At 41.1% G+C, this 15953-nt stretch overlaps 1 long non-coding RNA gene across 2 annotated transcripts in view; it reads left to right on the top strand.

Annotated features, from left to right (window-relative positions):
- The first annotated feature begins 7389 nt into the window (after window positions 1–7389).
- LOC133249698 (uncharacterized) overlaps window positions 7390–15953 on the top strand; it is a 29291-nt gene continuing 20727 nt past the window's right edge. For both annotated transcript variants that reach the window (XR_009737062.1, XR_009737063.1), the window contains exon 1: window positions 7390–7537. This is a non-coding gene — a long non-coding RNA (uncharacterized LOC133249698). The remainder of the gene's footprint in view (window positions 7538–15953) is intronic.

The following is a 15953-nucleotide window of genomic DNA, read 5'->3' as shown; positions in this document are numbered from 1 at the left end:
ACTCTTCCCATGAGGTGGCCAAAGGACTGGAGCTGCAGCTTCAGCATCATTCCTTCCAAAGAAATCCCAGGGCTGATCTCCTTCAGAATGGACTGGTTGGATCTCCTTGCAGTCCAAGGGACTCTCAAGAGTCTTCTCCAACACCACAGTTCAAAAGCATCAATTATTTGGCACTCAGCCTTCTTCACAGTCCAACTCTCACGTCCATACATGACCACTGGAAAAACCATAGCCTTGACTAGATGGACTGTTGTTGGCAAAGTAATATCTCTGCTTTTCAATATGCTATCTAGATTGGTCATAACTTTCCTTCCAAGGAGTGTCTTTTAATCTCATGGCTGCAGTCACCATCTGCAGTGATTTTGGAGCCCAGAAAAACAAAGTCTGACACTGTTTCCCCATCTACTTCCCATGAAGTGGTGGGACCGGATGCCATGATCTTCGTTTTCTGAATGTTGAGCTTTAAGCCAACTTTTTCACTCTCCACTTTCACTTTCATCAAGAGGCTTTTGAGTTCCTCTTCACTTTCTGCCATAAGGGTGGTGTCATCTGCATATCTGAGGTTATTGACATTTTTCCCGGCAATCTTGATTTCAGCTTGTGCTTCTTCCAGCCCAGCATTTCTCATGATGTACTCTGCATATAAGTTAAATAAGCAGGGTGGCAATATACAGCCTTGACGTACTCCTTTTCCTATTTGGAAACAGTCTGTTGATTCATGTCCAGTTCTAACTGTTGCTTCCTGACCTGCATACAGGTTTCTCAAGAGACAGGTCAGGTGCTCTGGTATTCCCATCTCAGAATTTCCCACAGTTTATTGTGATCCACACAAAGGCTTTGGCATAGTCAATAAAGCAGAAACAGATGTTTTTCTGGAACTCTCTTGCTTTTTCCATGATCCAGTGGATGTTGGCAATTTGATCTCTGGTTCCTCTGACTTTTCTAAAACCAGCTTGAACATCAGGAAGTTCACAGTTCACGTATTGCTGAAGCCTGGCTTGGAGAATTTTGAGTATTACTTTACTAGCATGTGAGATGAGTGCAATTGTGCAGTAGTTTGAGCATTCTTTGGCATTGCCTTTCTTTGGGATTGGAATGAAAACTGACCTTTTCCAGTCCTGTGGCCACTGCTGAGTTTTCCAAATTTGCTGGCATATTGAGTGCAGCACTTTCACAGCATCATCTTTCAGGATTTGAAAGAGCTCAATTGGAATTCCATCACCTCCACTAGCTTTATTCGTAGTGATGTTTTCTAAGCCCACTTGACTTCACATTCCAGGATGTCTGGCTCTAGGTCAGTGATCACACCATCGTGATTATCTTGGTCATGAAGATCTTTTTTGTACAGTTCTTCTGTGTGTTCTTGCCATCTCTTCTTAATATCTTCTGCTTCTGTTAGGTCCATACCATTTCTGTCCTTTATCGAGCCCATCTTTGCATGAAATGTTCCCTTGGTAGCTCTAATTTTCTTAAAGAGATCTCTAGTCTTTCCCATTCTGTTGTTTTCCTCTATTTCTTTGCATTGATTGCTGAGGAAGGCTTTCTTATCTCTCCTTGCTATTCTTTGGAACTCTGCATTCAGATGCTTATATCTTTCCTTTTCTCCTTTGCTTTTCACTTCTCTTCTTTTCGCAGCTATTTGTAAGGCCTCCCCAGACAGCCATTTTGCTTTTTTGCATTTCTTTTCTATGGGGATGGTCTTGATCCCTGTCTCCTGTACAATGTCACGAACCTCATTCCATAGTTCATCAGGCACTCTACCTATCAGATCTAGGCCCTTAAATCTACTTCTCACTTCCACTGTAAAATCATAAGGGATTTGATTTAGGTCATACCTGAATGGTCTAGCAGTTTTCCCTACTTTCTTCAATTTAAGTCTGAATTTGGCAATAAGGAGTTCATGATCTGAGCCACAGTCAGCTCCTGGTCTTGTTTTTGCTGACTGTATAGAGCTTCTCCATCTTTGGCTGCAAAGAATATAATCAATCTGATTTCGGTGTTGACCATCTGGTGATGTCCATGTATAGAGTCTTCTCTTGTGTTGTTGGAAGAGGGTGTTTGCTATGACCAGTGCATTTTCTTGGCAAAACTCTATTAATAGTCTTTTCCCTACTTCATTCCATATTCCAAGGCCAAATTTGCCTGTTACTTCAGTTGTTTCTTGACTTCCTACTTTTGCATTCCAGTCCCCTATAATGAAAAGGACATCTTTTTTGGGTGTTAGTTCTAAAAGGTCTTGGAGGTCTTCGTAGAACCGTTCAACTTCAGCTTCTTCAGCGTTACTGGTTGGGGCATAGACTTGGATTACTGTGATATTGAATGGTTTGCCTTGGAAATGAACAGAGATCATTCTGTCGTTTTTGAGATTGCATCTAAGTACTGCATTTTGGACTCTTTTGTTGACCATGATGGCCACTCCATTTCTTCTGAGGGATTCCTGCCCTCAGTAGTAGATATAATGGTCACCTGAGTTAAATTCACCCATTTCAGTCCATTTCAGTTCGCTGATTCCTAGAATGTCGACATTCACTCTTGCCATCTCTTGTTTGACTACTTCCAATTTGCCTTGATTCATGGACCTGACATTCCAGGTTCCTATGCAATATTGCTCTTTACAGCATCAGACCTTGCTTCTATCACCAGTCACATCCACAGCTGGGTATTGTTTTTGCTTTGGCTCCATCTCTTCATTCTTTCTGGAGTTATTTCTACACTGATCTCCAATAGCATACTGGGCATCTACTGACCTGAGGAGTTTCTCTTTCAGTATCCTATCATTTTGCCTTTTCATAGTGTTCATGAGGTTCTCAAGGCAAGAGTACTGAAGTGGTTTGCCATTCCCTTCTCCAGTGGACCACATTCTGTCAGATCTCTCCACCATGACCCACCTGTCTTGGGTTCCCCCACGGGCATGGCTTAGTTTCTTTGAGTTAGACAAGGCTGTGGTCCTAGTGTGATTAGATGGACTAGTTTTTTTGTGAGTATGGTTTCAGTGTGTCTGCCTTCTGATGCCCTCTTGCAACACATACCAACTTACTTGGATTTCTCTTACCTTGGGTGTGGGGTATCCCTTCACAGCTGCTCCATCAAAGCGCAGCCGCTGCTCCTTAACTTGGACGAGGGGTATCTCCTCACTGCTGCCCTTCCTGACCTTCAAGGTGAGATTCCTTCTCTAGGCCCTCCTGTGCCCGGGCAGCCACCGCTCCTAGGACGTGGGGTTGGTCCTCCCAGCCGCTGCCCTTGGCCTCGGGCGTGGGGCATGGGGTACCTCCTCCCCGCCGCCGCCCCTGCCCTCGGACGTGGGGTAACTCCTCCCAGCTGCCACCCCTGACCTCGGACGTGGGGTAGCTCCTCTTGGACGGCGCTTAGGCCACCGCTGCGCTTAGTGCGCCGGTCACAGCCGTTGCCGCGCTTAGAAAGAAGTTTCTACAAAGCAAGCGTTATAGCCTAAAGGACTATAGTTTCTTTGAGAGGTGATTAGTTTATGAGGGTGGAGCCTTTGCTCCACCAGGATTATAAGCATACCTTGGAGATATGTGGGTTCTGTTCTAGAAAATCCCAATAAAGTGACTATCTCAATAAAACGAGTCACACTATTTTTTTGGTTTCCTATTGCATATAAAACTTATGTTCCCAATTTGCTATAGTATACTAATTGTGCCACAGCATTATGTCTTAAAAAAATACAATGTACATAACTTATATTAAAAAACACTTTATTGCTAAAAAATGTTAACTGACATCTGAACCTTTGCAGATCCTAAACGTTTGGCTGGTAGAAGGTCTTGCCTCAATCTTGATAGCTGCTGACTGAATAGGGTTGAGGTTGCTGAAGGTTTGGCTCTAGCAATTTCATAAAATAACTGTGAAGTTTGCATCATCATTTGACTCTTCCTTTCACAAACAATTTCTCTGCACCATACAATGCTGTTTGACAACATTTTACTCACAGTAGAACTTCTCTTCAAAACTGAAGTCAATCTTTTCAAACCTTGCCACTTCTTTATTAACTGAGTTTACATATATTCTAAATTCTTAGTTGTCATTTCAACACTCCCCAAAGCATCTTCCCTAGGAATAGATTCCTTCTCAAGAAGCCATTTTCTTTGTTCACCATAAGAAGCAAGTCCTCATCCATTAAAATTTTATCATGAGATAGTTGAAATTTAGTCACAACTCCAGGCTGCACTTTAAATTCTAGTTCTTTTGCTATTTCTAACACATCTGCAGTTACTTCCTCCACTGAAGTCTTGAGCCCTCAAAGTCACCCATGAAGGTTGGAATCAACTTCTTTCAAACTCCTATTAATGCTGATAGTTTGATCTCTTCCCATGAGTCACGGAAGTTCTTAATGGCATCTAGAATGGTGAATTTTTTCCAGAAGCTTTTCAATTGGCTTTGCCCAAATCTACCAGAAGAATCACTATCTATGAATAAAGATAAAGCCTTATGAAATATATTTCTTATAGAATAAGACTTGAAAGTTGGAATGACTCCTTGATCTGTGAGCCACAGAATGGATGGTTCTGTTAGCAGGCACAAAAAAATAACATTAATTCCATCATACATGTCATCAGATGTCTGAGTGCATTGTTGATGAGCATTAACATTTTGAAAGTATTCTTTTTTTCCTGAGTAATGGATCTCAAGGTGATTTGAACACATTCAGTAAACCGTGTTGTAAACAAATATACTGTCATCCATACTTTGTTATTCTATTTACAGAGCTCAGGCAGAGTAGATTTAGCATAATTCTAAGGGCCCTAGGATTTTCAGAATGGTAAATGAGCATTGGCTTAGAGTTATCAGCCAACTTAGAGTCATCAGCTGCATTGCCATTAGACTCAAGAGTCAGACTGTCCTTTGTTTTCTTTTTTTTCCATCTTATTTATTTTTATATTTTATTTTATTTTTTAACTTTACAATATTGTATTGGTTTTGCCATATATCAAAATGAATCCACCACAGGTATACATGTGTTCCCCATCCTGAGCCCTTCTCCTTCCTCCATCCCCATACCATCCCTCTGGGTCGTCCCAGTGCACCAGCCCCAAGCATCCAGTATCGTGCATTGAACTTGGACTGGCAACTCATTTCATATATGATATTATATATGTTTCAATGCCATTCTCCCAAATCATCCCACCCGTGCCCCCTCGCACAGACTCCAAAAGACTGTTCTATACATCAGTGTCTCTTTTGCTGTCTCGTATACAGGATTATTGTTACCATCTTTCTAAATTCCATATATATGCATTAGTATACTGCATTGGTGTTTTTCTTTCTGGCTTACTTAACTGTATAATAGGCTCCAGTTTCATCCACCTCGTTAGAACTGATTCAAATGTATTCTTTTTAATGGCTGAGTAATACTCCATTGTGTATATGTACCATAGCTTTCTTATCCATTCATCTGCTGGTGGACATCTAGGTTGCTTCAGACTGTCCTTTGAAACTTTGAAGCCAGGCATTGACTTGTCTCTAGCAGTGATGGTCTTAGATGGCATCTCAATAGAATCCTGTCTCATCTACACTGAAAATCTGTGAGGATGGTGTTAGAGTGCATGCATGCATGTTCAGTCGACTCAGTCATGTCCGATTCTTTTTGACTCTATGGACTGTAGCCCACTAGGCTCCTCTGTCCATGGAAATCTCCAGGCAAGAATACTGAAGCGGGTTGCCATACCCTTCTCCAGGGGAATCTTCCTGACCCAGGGATCAAACCCAGGTCTCCTGCACTGCAGGCAGATTCTTAACCAATGAGCCACCAGGGAAGTCTGGTGTTAGTGTAACTGCCATTTATCTTAGCTAGATCTTCTGGATAAGTTACTGCAGCTTCTACATGAGCATCTGCTGTTTCACTTTGCACTTTTATGTTATGGAGACAGCTGCTTTCATTAAACCTCATGAAACCCCTGCTAGCTTCACCTTTCCTCTGCAGCTTCTTCACCTCTCTCAGCCTTTAGAGACTGAGGAGAGTTGGGGCTTTGCTCTGGATAGGCTTCAGCTTAAGGGAATATTGTGGCTAGTTTAATCACCTATCTAGACACTATAACTTTCTCCATATCAGTAATAAGACTGTTTCACTTTCTTATCATTTGTGTGTTCACTGGAGTAGCACTTTTAATTTCCTTCTCTTTTTCTTTGCATTTACAATTTGGCTAAGTGTTTGGCACAAGAAGCTCAGCTTTCAACCTACCTTAGCTTTCAACATGCTTTCTTCCCTGAACTGAACTCTTCTCTAAATTTAATCATTCCTGGTTTATGATTTAAAGTGAGAGATGAACACTTGGAGGTATTGTAAGGTTATTAATTGACCTAATTTCAATGTTGTTGTGTCTCAGGGAATAGAGAGGCCCAAGGAGAGGGAGAGAGATGGGGGAATAGTGTTTGGTGAAGCAGTTAGAACACATATTTATTGATTAAACTCAATTTTATATGGACAGAGTTCATGATGTCCCAAAACAATTACAATAATTAAATCAAAGATCACTGATCACAGATCACCATAGCAAATCAACATGTACACTTTGCTATATTTAAAATGGATAACCAGCAAGGACCTAATGTATAGCACATGGAACTCTGCTCAATGTTATGTGGCAGCCTGGATAGGAAAGGAGCTTGGGAGAGGATGTACACATGTATATGTATGGCTGAGTCCCTTCCGCTGTTCACCTAAAATGATCACAATATTGTTAATTGGCTATACCCCAGTAAAAATAAAATTTTTAAAGCAATTGAATAATAATGAAAAAGTTGGAAAATTACCAAAATTACCAAAATATGATACAGAGACGCAAATCAAGAAAATGCTATTGGAAAAATGATGCCAATAGTCTTGCTTGATGTAGGGTTGCCACAAACTTTCAATTTATATAAAAAAAATGCAATGTCTGCAAATAAGCAAAGCACAGTAAAATGAGGTATGCCTGTAGAGTGCTTACAAAAGAGATCCTAGATAGCTTCATCACCCTTCCTTGCCTTAGGAAGACACAGTGAGAAGAAGGCTGCTTACAACCAGGAAATGGGTTCTTACCAGACACCTAATCTGCTGGCTCCTTGATCCTGGAATTCTTTGTCTTCAGAACTCTGAGAAATAAGTGATTCTTGTTTAAGCCACAAGCCTATATGCTATTTTTGCTACAGCAGCCCTAACAGAGAAAGACCTGGACATTAAACAAAATAGTTCTTATACCAAATCAATTAAACTTTAAGCACGTGGAAAATTTGTGGAGACCTACGAGTGTTTGCCTCTCTCAAGGTTAGTTTCAAAGTGCAGGGAGACAGACTGGATTTTGTGTAATTTCCAGTAATGTAGTACCTGATGAGAACCCATGTACCTTTAGTGTTGCAATAATATAAAAAGCCTCAGGAGCACCCCAGCCAACACAAGTCTTCAGAGACAGTCAAGCAAATGGTGTCTGGGGCTGCAGAAACCTGCAAAGAGAGGATCCAGGGTAAACATGACTTCCAAGCTGACCATTGCTCTTTTGCTTTCTTGGCAGTTTCATGCTCTCTGTAGCATCAGGCAAAGGTAGGTACATACTTCTGATTACTAGAGCTTTCTTTTATCTAATTATGATCCTCAGAAAGTAAGGCTTTGAGAACAAAATGCTTTAAGAACAAACATTTATTTTCAAAACAAAAAAAATTTCATTTAATGTGAACAAGGATGAAAAATGACTTCCAGAGTCCTTGGACAACTTTACCTTTACTAACACTTTCTTTGGCTCTAAAGATGTATGTTTTCTTTTGATTTTAAAAGAAATTGAAATATTTTCACAGGCCTCTAAAATTATTGTGGTGCCTAGGCACTGCGTCTATTATGCTACATGCATAAGTCAGCTGTGATTGAATCAGAGTTTGAATTATTTAGGCTCTATCTCTATTCCTCTAAGGAAGTTGTGGTATTTGGATTGGTATAAACATTTGGTTGCTAAAAATAAAATCTTGTTTTATAACACATTTATTTACATGTCTGAATATAAGTTGAATTTTATAGACCAATGTATGGGACTTCCCTATAGCTCAGATGGTAAAGAATCTGCCTGCAATGCAGAAGATCTGGGTTCAATTCCTGGGTCAGGAAGATCCTCTGGAGAAAGGAACGGCAACCCACTCCAGTATTCTTGCCTGGAGAAGCCCACGGACAGCGGAGCCTGGTGGGCTACAGTGCATAGCATCACAAAGAGTTGGACACAACTGAGGGACTAACATTACTACTGTCACTATATATAAATACATATGTACCCAAACCCAGTTACAATTTGTATTATATTCCTTGGGATCCACAGTTGATAAATATTGTTCATTAACATTGAGCTAGGTAACCCATATGTTTTAATTATCATTCAGTTGATGAAGATTCAGACAATAATCATTTCCTATCTGTTTTGAAGACCCCATGAGGGATCCTAGACCCTTCTGAGAATCTGTTCTACAGCAAGTAACATCTTGTTTTTAACATGTGGTTTCTGCACTTGAATTTTTTCTTTCATCTTTCATTAGCATTAAATAATTTTTTAAAAACACATCTCTGTGAAATAGACATAAGTTTCTATTCTTTCTAAAGATGGTTTATTTGTTGATGTTATTATAGCTGACCTCTTGGAAATATCACTATGGTTTCACAAAGGATTCTGCAAAATCAAGTGGAAAGAAAAGTGTCATATGGAGGTTCAACATTAATTTTAAAAACTATAAATATTAGTCTTCACATAGAAAGTTACTCAAAGCAGTCAGCAAAAACATTTTCAGTTCAGTTCAGTTGCTCAGTCATGTCTGACTCTTTGCGACCCCATGAACTCCAGCACTCCAGACCTCCCTGAAAGAAAGCAAATGGAAGTCAAAGTAAAAGTGAAGTTGCTCAGTCGTGTCCAACTCTTTGAGACCCCATGGACTGTAGCCTACCAGACTTCTCCATCCACGGGATTTTCCAGGCAAGAATACTGGAATGGGTTGCCATTTCCTTCTCCAGGGATCGAACCCAGGTCTCCCGCATTGTAGACAGACATTTTACCCTCTGAGCCACCAATGGAAGTCAAAGGATAGCCAAAAAGTAGTCTTATTTGCAGCAATCTTCTTCTTAAAATTAAGACTTTTGTGTGTGTGTGATCCTTAACTCATCATGTTAGAGTTTAAAGAGATGCAGCAGAGTTCTTCCTTTTAATGAAACCAGTGCCTATTCCTTTATTATTTTCACTGCTTCCATTGTGCCAAGTCTGAGCGCACTGCTTCAGTGCCAGTGGATGATAACATGTTCCATTCCTTTCCATTTAAAATGTGTCAAATAATGAAGAATGGTTCAGAATAGATTACACTGTAAAAGTTTAGAAATCATGTAATTGCTTTTAAAAGTGCTGAGTTATTTTGTATCTGCCAATGAAGAGTAACAGGGTTCTGGGTGTTCAGTGGTAAACAAAAATAAGAAATATCTCTGTCTTTATGAAACTTAATGTGGTGCAGATGTCTGTTTGGTTTTGGCTCGTGTTCCCTAGCTTCCAAATCCTAGAGCAGTAATTCCACTTACTTGATATAAACAGATTCTGAATCACCGCCTGGGGAGCTGGCTAACTTTCATCCTTTAAAGTAATTAGAGAAGCAGGACAGAGTTTCTGAAATAATAAGTTTAAATTGGGAATGTTATGGCTTCCCTGGTTACTCAGCAGTAAAGAATGCAGGAGAATTGCTAAAGACACAGGTTCAATCCTTGAGTTGGGAAGATCCTCTGGAGAAGGAAATGGCAACTCACTCCAGTATTCTTGCCTGGAAGTCCCCATGGACAGAGGAGCCTGGCAGGCTACAGTCCATGGGGTCACAAAGAGTGGGACATGAATGACTGAACAACAGCAGTGATTAAAGCAACTCTTGGTTCATCCTGGTTAACTTTAGCAACCTGCCTCCAGATTACCCAGGAATTCCCTTTACTGTGACTTCTGGGTCCAATGGCCTTTGGCAACATAAGTGAAGTGCTGCCGTGGTTACTGGAAAATTGTGAAGAAATCCTGTTGGGACCATTTCAGTTAACCACTGAACTCAAAGGACCATGATTTCAATGCCAAAGAATACCTAAAAACAGGTAAATAAAGCATCTCCCCGGAGAAGGCGATGGCACCCCACTCCAGTACTCTTGCTTGGAAAATCCCATGGACAGAGGAACCTGGTAGGCTGCAGTCCATGGGGTCGTGAAGAGTCGGACACAACTGAGCGACTTCACTTTCACTTTTCACTTTCATGCATTGGAGAAGGAAATGGAAACCCACTCCAGTGTTCTTGCCTGGAGAATCCCAGGGACAGTGGGGGGCCTCGTGGGCTGCCATCTCTGGGGTCACACAGAGTCAGACACGACTGAAGCAACTTAGCAGCAGCAGCAGCAAAGCATCTCCCAATTTTTTTTTTTTTTTAGCTCATTCACCAAGAGACCTCTCCTGAGACTTTAGAAAAAGTGGGTGCAGACAGTAGTTATACAGATAGTTTTGAGAAAAGTTGGTTTGATTTTTCGCAATTAAAATTTTCATTTATCATGGAACTACTAAGGAAAACTCAGAAAACTCAGCTCCTCGATTACCTGATGGAATTACTAACTCCAACCTGCCACCTTTTCTGTTGCTGCTGCTTAAATGATTACTTTTTCATTTGTTTGCCTCTTCAGTGAAAGAAAAAAACAGCAAAAGCAATTTCGCTTTTTTAATTACTGAAAATGTAGAGTAAAACAGTAAACTTAATACTATTAATTTCTCAAAAAAAAAAAAAAGGCACAATGAAAAAGTTTCTTTGCTCTTACCTAATTCAATGCTGAGTGCCAAAGAACTGATGCTTTTGAACAGTGGTGTTGGAGAAGACTCTTGAGAGTCCCTTGGACTGCAAGGAGATCCAACCAGTCCATTCTGAAGGAGATCAGCCCTGGGATTTCTTTGGAAGGAATGATGCTAAAGCTGAAACTCCAGTACTTTGGCCACCTCATGCGAAGAGTTGACTCATTGGAAAAGACTCTGATACTGGGAGGGGTTGGGGGCAGGAGGAGAAGGGGACAACAGAGGATGAGATAGCTGGATGGCATCATCAACTCGATGGACATGAGTCTGAGTGAACTCCGGGAGTTGGTGATGGACAGGGAGGCCTGGCGTGCTTCAATTCATGGGGTCGCAAAGAGTCGGACATGATTGAGCAACTGAACTGAACTGAATTCAATGTTATCAACAGCTTTGAAGGATGAGAAAAATAAACGATAAAAAGGGATAATTTTTCCATTATTTCCAAAAACTTCTCAGTAGATGTGCTAACTTCAACTAAACAAAATCAGAGTTCTAGCCAGATTGGCACCCATACCACCCTATCCTTACTACTCACTGTATTTAGTCTTTCAGGGCCCTCTGGCCATCAATCCACTACACCAGCAGAACAGAAGACTGGAAATACTGGGAAATTAATAGGCCTGGAAGCAACCTTTAATGACTCACCAGTTCAGTTCAGTTCAGTTGCTCAGTCATGTCTGACTCTTTTCGATCCATGAACTGTAGCACGCCAGGCCTCCCTGTCCATTACCAACTCCCAGAGTCCACCCAAACCCATATCCATTGTGTCGGTGACGCCATCCAACTATCTCATCCTCTGTTGTCCCCTTCACCTCCTGCCCTCAGTCTTTCCCAGCATCAGGGTCTTTTCAAGTGAGTCAGCTCTCCACATCAGGTGGCCAAAGTATTGGAGTGTCAGCTTCAACATCAGTCCCTCCAATGAACACCCAGGACTGATCTCCTTTAGGATAGACTGGTTGGATCTCCTTGCAGTCCAAGGGACTCTCAAGAGTCTTCTCCAACACCACAGTTCAAAAGCATCAATCCTTCGGCACTCAGCTTTCTTCACAGTCCAACTCTCACATCTATACATGGCTACTGGAAAAATCATAGCCTTGACTAGATGAACCTTTGTTGGCAAAGTAATGTCTCTGTTTTTGAATATGCTATCTAGGTTGGTCATAACTTTCCTTCCAAGGAGAAAGTGTCTTTTCATTCATGGCTGCAATCACCATTTGCAGTGATTTTGGAGCCCAGAAAAATAAAGTCAGCAACTGTTTCCCCATCTATTTGCCATGAAGTGATGGGACCAAATTCCATGATCTTAGTTTTCTGAATGTTGAGCTTTAAGCCAACTTTTCCCACTCTCCTCTTTCACTTTCATCAAGAGGCTCTTTAATTCTTCTTCACTTTTTGCCATAAGGGTGGTGTCATCTGCATATCTGAGTTGATATGCAGATTGACATTTCTCCCAGCAATCTTGATTCGAGCTTGTGCTTCCTCCAGCCCAGTGTTTCTCATGATGTACTCTGCATATAAGTTAAATGAGCAGGGTGATAATATACAGCCTTGATGGACTCCTTTTCCTATTTGGAACCAGTCTGTTGTTCCATGTCCAGTTCTAACTGTTGCTTCCTGACCTGCAAACAGGTTTCTCAAGAGGCAGGTCAGGTGGTGTGGTAATGACTCACCAGCTCAGATCAGATCAGATCAGTCCCTCAGTCGTGTCTGACCCTTTGCGACCCCATGAATCGCAGCACGCCAGGCCTCCCTGTCCATCACCTACTCCCGGAGTTCACTCAGACTCACGTCCATTGAGTCAGTGATGCCATCCAGCCATCTCATCCTCTGTCATCCCCTTCTCCTCCTGCCCCCAATCCCTCCCAGCATCAGAGTCTTTTCCAAGGAGTCAACTCTTCCCATGAGGTGGCCAAAGTACTGGAGTTTCAGCTTCAGCATCATTCCTTCCAAAGAAATCCCAGGGCTGATCTCCTTCAGAATGGATTGGTTGGATCTCCTTGCAGTCCAAGGGACTCTCAAGAGTCTTCTCCAACACCACAGTTCAAAAGCATCAATTCTTCAGCGCTCATCCTTCTTCACAATCCAACTCTCATATCCATACATGACCACTGGAAAAACCATAGCCTTGACCAGACACACCTTTGTTGGTCATAACTTTCCTTCCAAGGAGTAAGCGTCTTTTAATTTCATGGCTGCAGTCACCATCTGTAGTGATTTTGGAGCCCAAAAAAATAAAGTCTGACACTGTTTCCACTGTTTCCCCATCTATTTCCCATGAAGTGGTGGGACCGGATGCCATGATCTTCGTTTTCTGAATGTTGAGCTTTAAGCCCACTTTTTCACTCTCCGCTTTCACTTTCATCAAAAGGCTTTAGAGTTCCTCTTCACTTTCTGCCATAAGGGTGGTGTCATCTGCATATCTGAGGTTATTGATATTTCTCCCGGCAATCTTGATTCCAGCTTGTGTTTCTTCCAGTCTAGCGTTTCTCATGATGTACTCTGCATATAAGTTAAATAAACAGGATGACAATATACAGCCTTGACAAACTCCTTTTCCTATTTGGAACCAGCTTGTTGTTCCATGTCCAGTTCTAACTGTTGCTTCCTGACCTGCACACAAATTTCTCAAGAGGCAGATCAGGTGGTCTGGTATTCCCAACTCTTTCAGAATTTTCCACAGTTTATTGTGATCCACACAGTCAAAGGCTTTGGCATAGTCAATAAAGCAGAAATAGATGTTTTACTGGAACTCTCTTGCTTTTTTGATGATCCAGCAGATGTTGGCAATTTGATCTCTGGTTCCTCTGACTTTTCTAAAACCAGCTTGAACATCAGGAAGTTCACGGTTCACATATTGCTGAAGCCTGGCCTGGAGAATTTTGAGCATTACTTTACTAGCGTGTGAGATGAGTGCATTTGTGTGGTAGTTTGAGCATTCTTTGGCATTGCCTTTCTTTGGGATTGGAATGAAAACTGACCTTTTCCAGTCCTGTGGCCACTGCTGAGTTTTCCAAATTTGCTGGCATATTGACTCACCAGAGTAGCATGTAAATAGCTCAACTCCCTTGCCCCTCAGGTGGATAACTCCAAAGCATGTTTTACATGGTTTCCAGGAAAGCTCTGGGCTTCCCAGGTGACTCAGTGGTAAAAATCTGCCTGCCAGTGCAGGAGACTCAGGTTCAATTTCTTGGTTGAGAAGATCCCCTTGAGGAGGGCATGGCAACCTACTTCTTCTTTTTTTTTTTTTTTTGTGTTCCTTTTAGATTTTTGTTTTCTTTTCTTTTCTTTTATTTTTAAACTTTACATAATTGTATTAGTTTTGCCAAATATCAAAATGAATCCGCCACAGGTATACATGTGTTCCCCATCCCGAACCCTCCTCCCTTCTCCCTCCCCATACCATCCCTCTGGGTCGTCCCAGTGCACTAGCCCTAAGCATCCAGTATCGTGCATCGAACCTGGACTGGCAACTCATTTCTTACATGATATTTTACATGTTTCAATGCCATTCTCCCAAATCTTCCCACCCTCTCCCTCTCCCACAGAGTCCATAAGACTGTTCTATACATCAGTGTCTCTTCTGCTGTCTTGTACACTGGGTTATTGTTACCATCTTTCTAAATTCCATATGTATGCATTAGTATACTGTATTGGTGTTTTTCCTTCTGGCTTACTTAACTCTGTATAATAGGCTCCAGTTTCATCCATCTCATTAGAACTGATTCAAATGTATTCTTTTTAATGGCTGAGTAATACTCCATTGTGTATATGTACCGTATCTTTCTTATCCATTCATCTGCTGATGGACATCTAGGTTGCTTCCATGTCCTGGCTATTATAAACAGTGCTACGATGAACACTGGGGTACACGTGTCTCTTTTGAAAATTCCTTGGACAGAAGAGTCTGGTGGGCTGCAGTTCATGGGGTCGCAAAGAGTCGGACTGAAGTGATTTAGCACACACACAGGTAGTGAAGCTCCAATTAACCCATAACTATAAATTACACTTCATTGATTACCTTTTTGTTTATTCACTATTGTCTCCACTTCACCCACTTTGTTCACTGGAATCACTTCCAAAATAAACTACTGAAACTTGAATTCACAACTGAGTGATAGCTTTTGGGACAACCAGTCTTGAGACAGTAGCTTTGAATACTATGCAAGGCTGGAAACTAACCTTTGTGTTTAGTTTCTTCTTAATTTCTAAAGTGGGTAAAATTATGCCATTTCCTATCACCAAGAGAATTTAAGGACATGTAAAATTCCTATAACTTTTAAAATAGTCAAATAAAATAATATTTTCAAATGTAATCTAGTTCAAATATAATAAAACATATGTACATAGATAGATTAACTAAATGTTCACACAATTATAAGGTAAAAATATTAAGAGAATAATATAATGGCCTGTGGGTGCTAAGTCACTTCAGTCATGTCTGACTCTGTGAGACCCCGTGGACTATGGCCTGCCAGGCTCCTCTCTCCATGAGATTCTCCAGACAAGAACACTGGAATGGCTTGCCATTGCCTTCCCCAGAAGATCTTTCCAATGCAGGGATCGAACTCTGGCATTTGATGCTTCCACTCTCATCTTTTCTGCTGGCAACACCCTGCTTATATTGCTTTCATGTTTACTCATTATTCTTGAACCATGAGACTAGTGTTAGAGCAAAATTGCTATAATTTCATTATATTGAACAACAAAATAGCAAGGATTTACCTGACATTATATTCAGTGTCATTGTTTATTAGTCAGAATGATTTACTTTGTACCATAGGTTGTCATTGTACAGGAGACTGGGATCAAGACCTTCCCCAAGAAAAAGAAATGCAAAAAAGCAAAATAGGTGCCTGAGGAGGCCTTACAAATAGCTGTGAGAAGAAGAGAAGTGAAAAGCAAAGGAGAAAAGGAAAGATATACCCATTTGAAGGCAGAGTTCCAAAGAATAGCAAGAAGAGATAAGAAAGCCTTCCTCAGCAATCAATGCAAAGAAATAGAGGAAAACAACAGAATGGGAAAGACTAGAGATCTCTTTAAGAAAATTAGAGCTACCAAGGGAACATTTCATGCAAAGATGGGCTCGATAAAGGACAGAAATGGTATGGACCTAACAGAAGCAGAAGATATTAAGAA

The sequence above is a fragment of the Bos javanicus genome, chromosome 6, assembly GCF_032452875.1.
Source record: "Bos javanicus breed banteng chromosome 6, ARS-OSU_banteng_1.0, whole genome shotgun sequence".
Taxonomy (NCBI): Eukaryota; Metazoa; Chordata; class Mammalia; order Artiodactyla; family Bovidae; genus Bos; species Bos javanicus.
The sequence above is the reverse complement of the archived record's forward strand: the minus strand, read 5'-3'. Positions and strand labels throughout refer to the sequence as shown.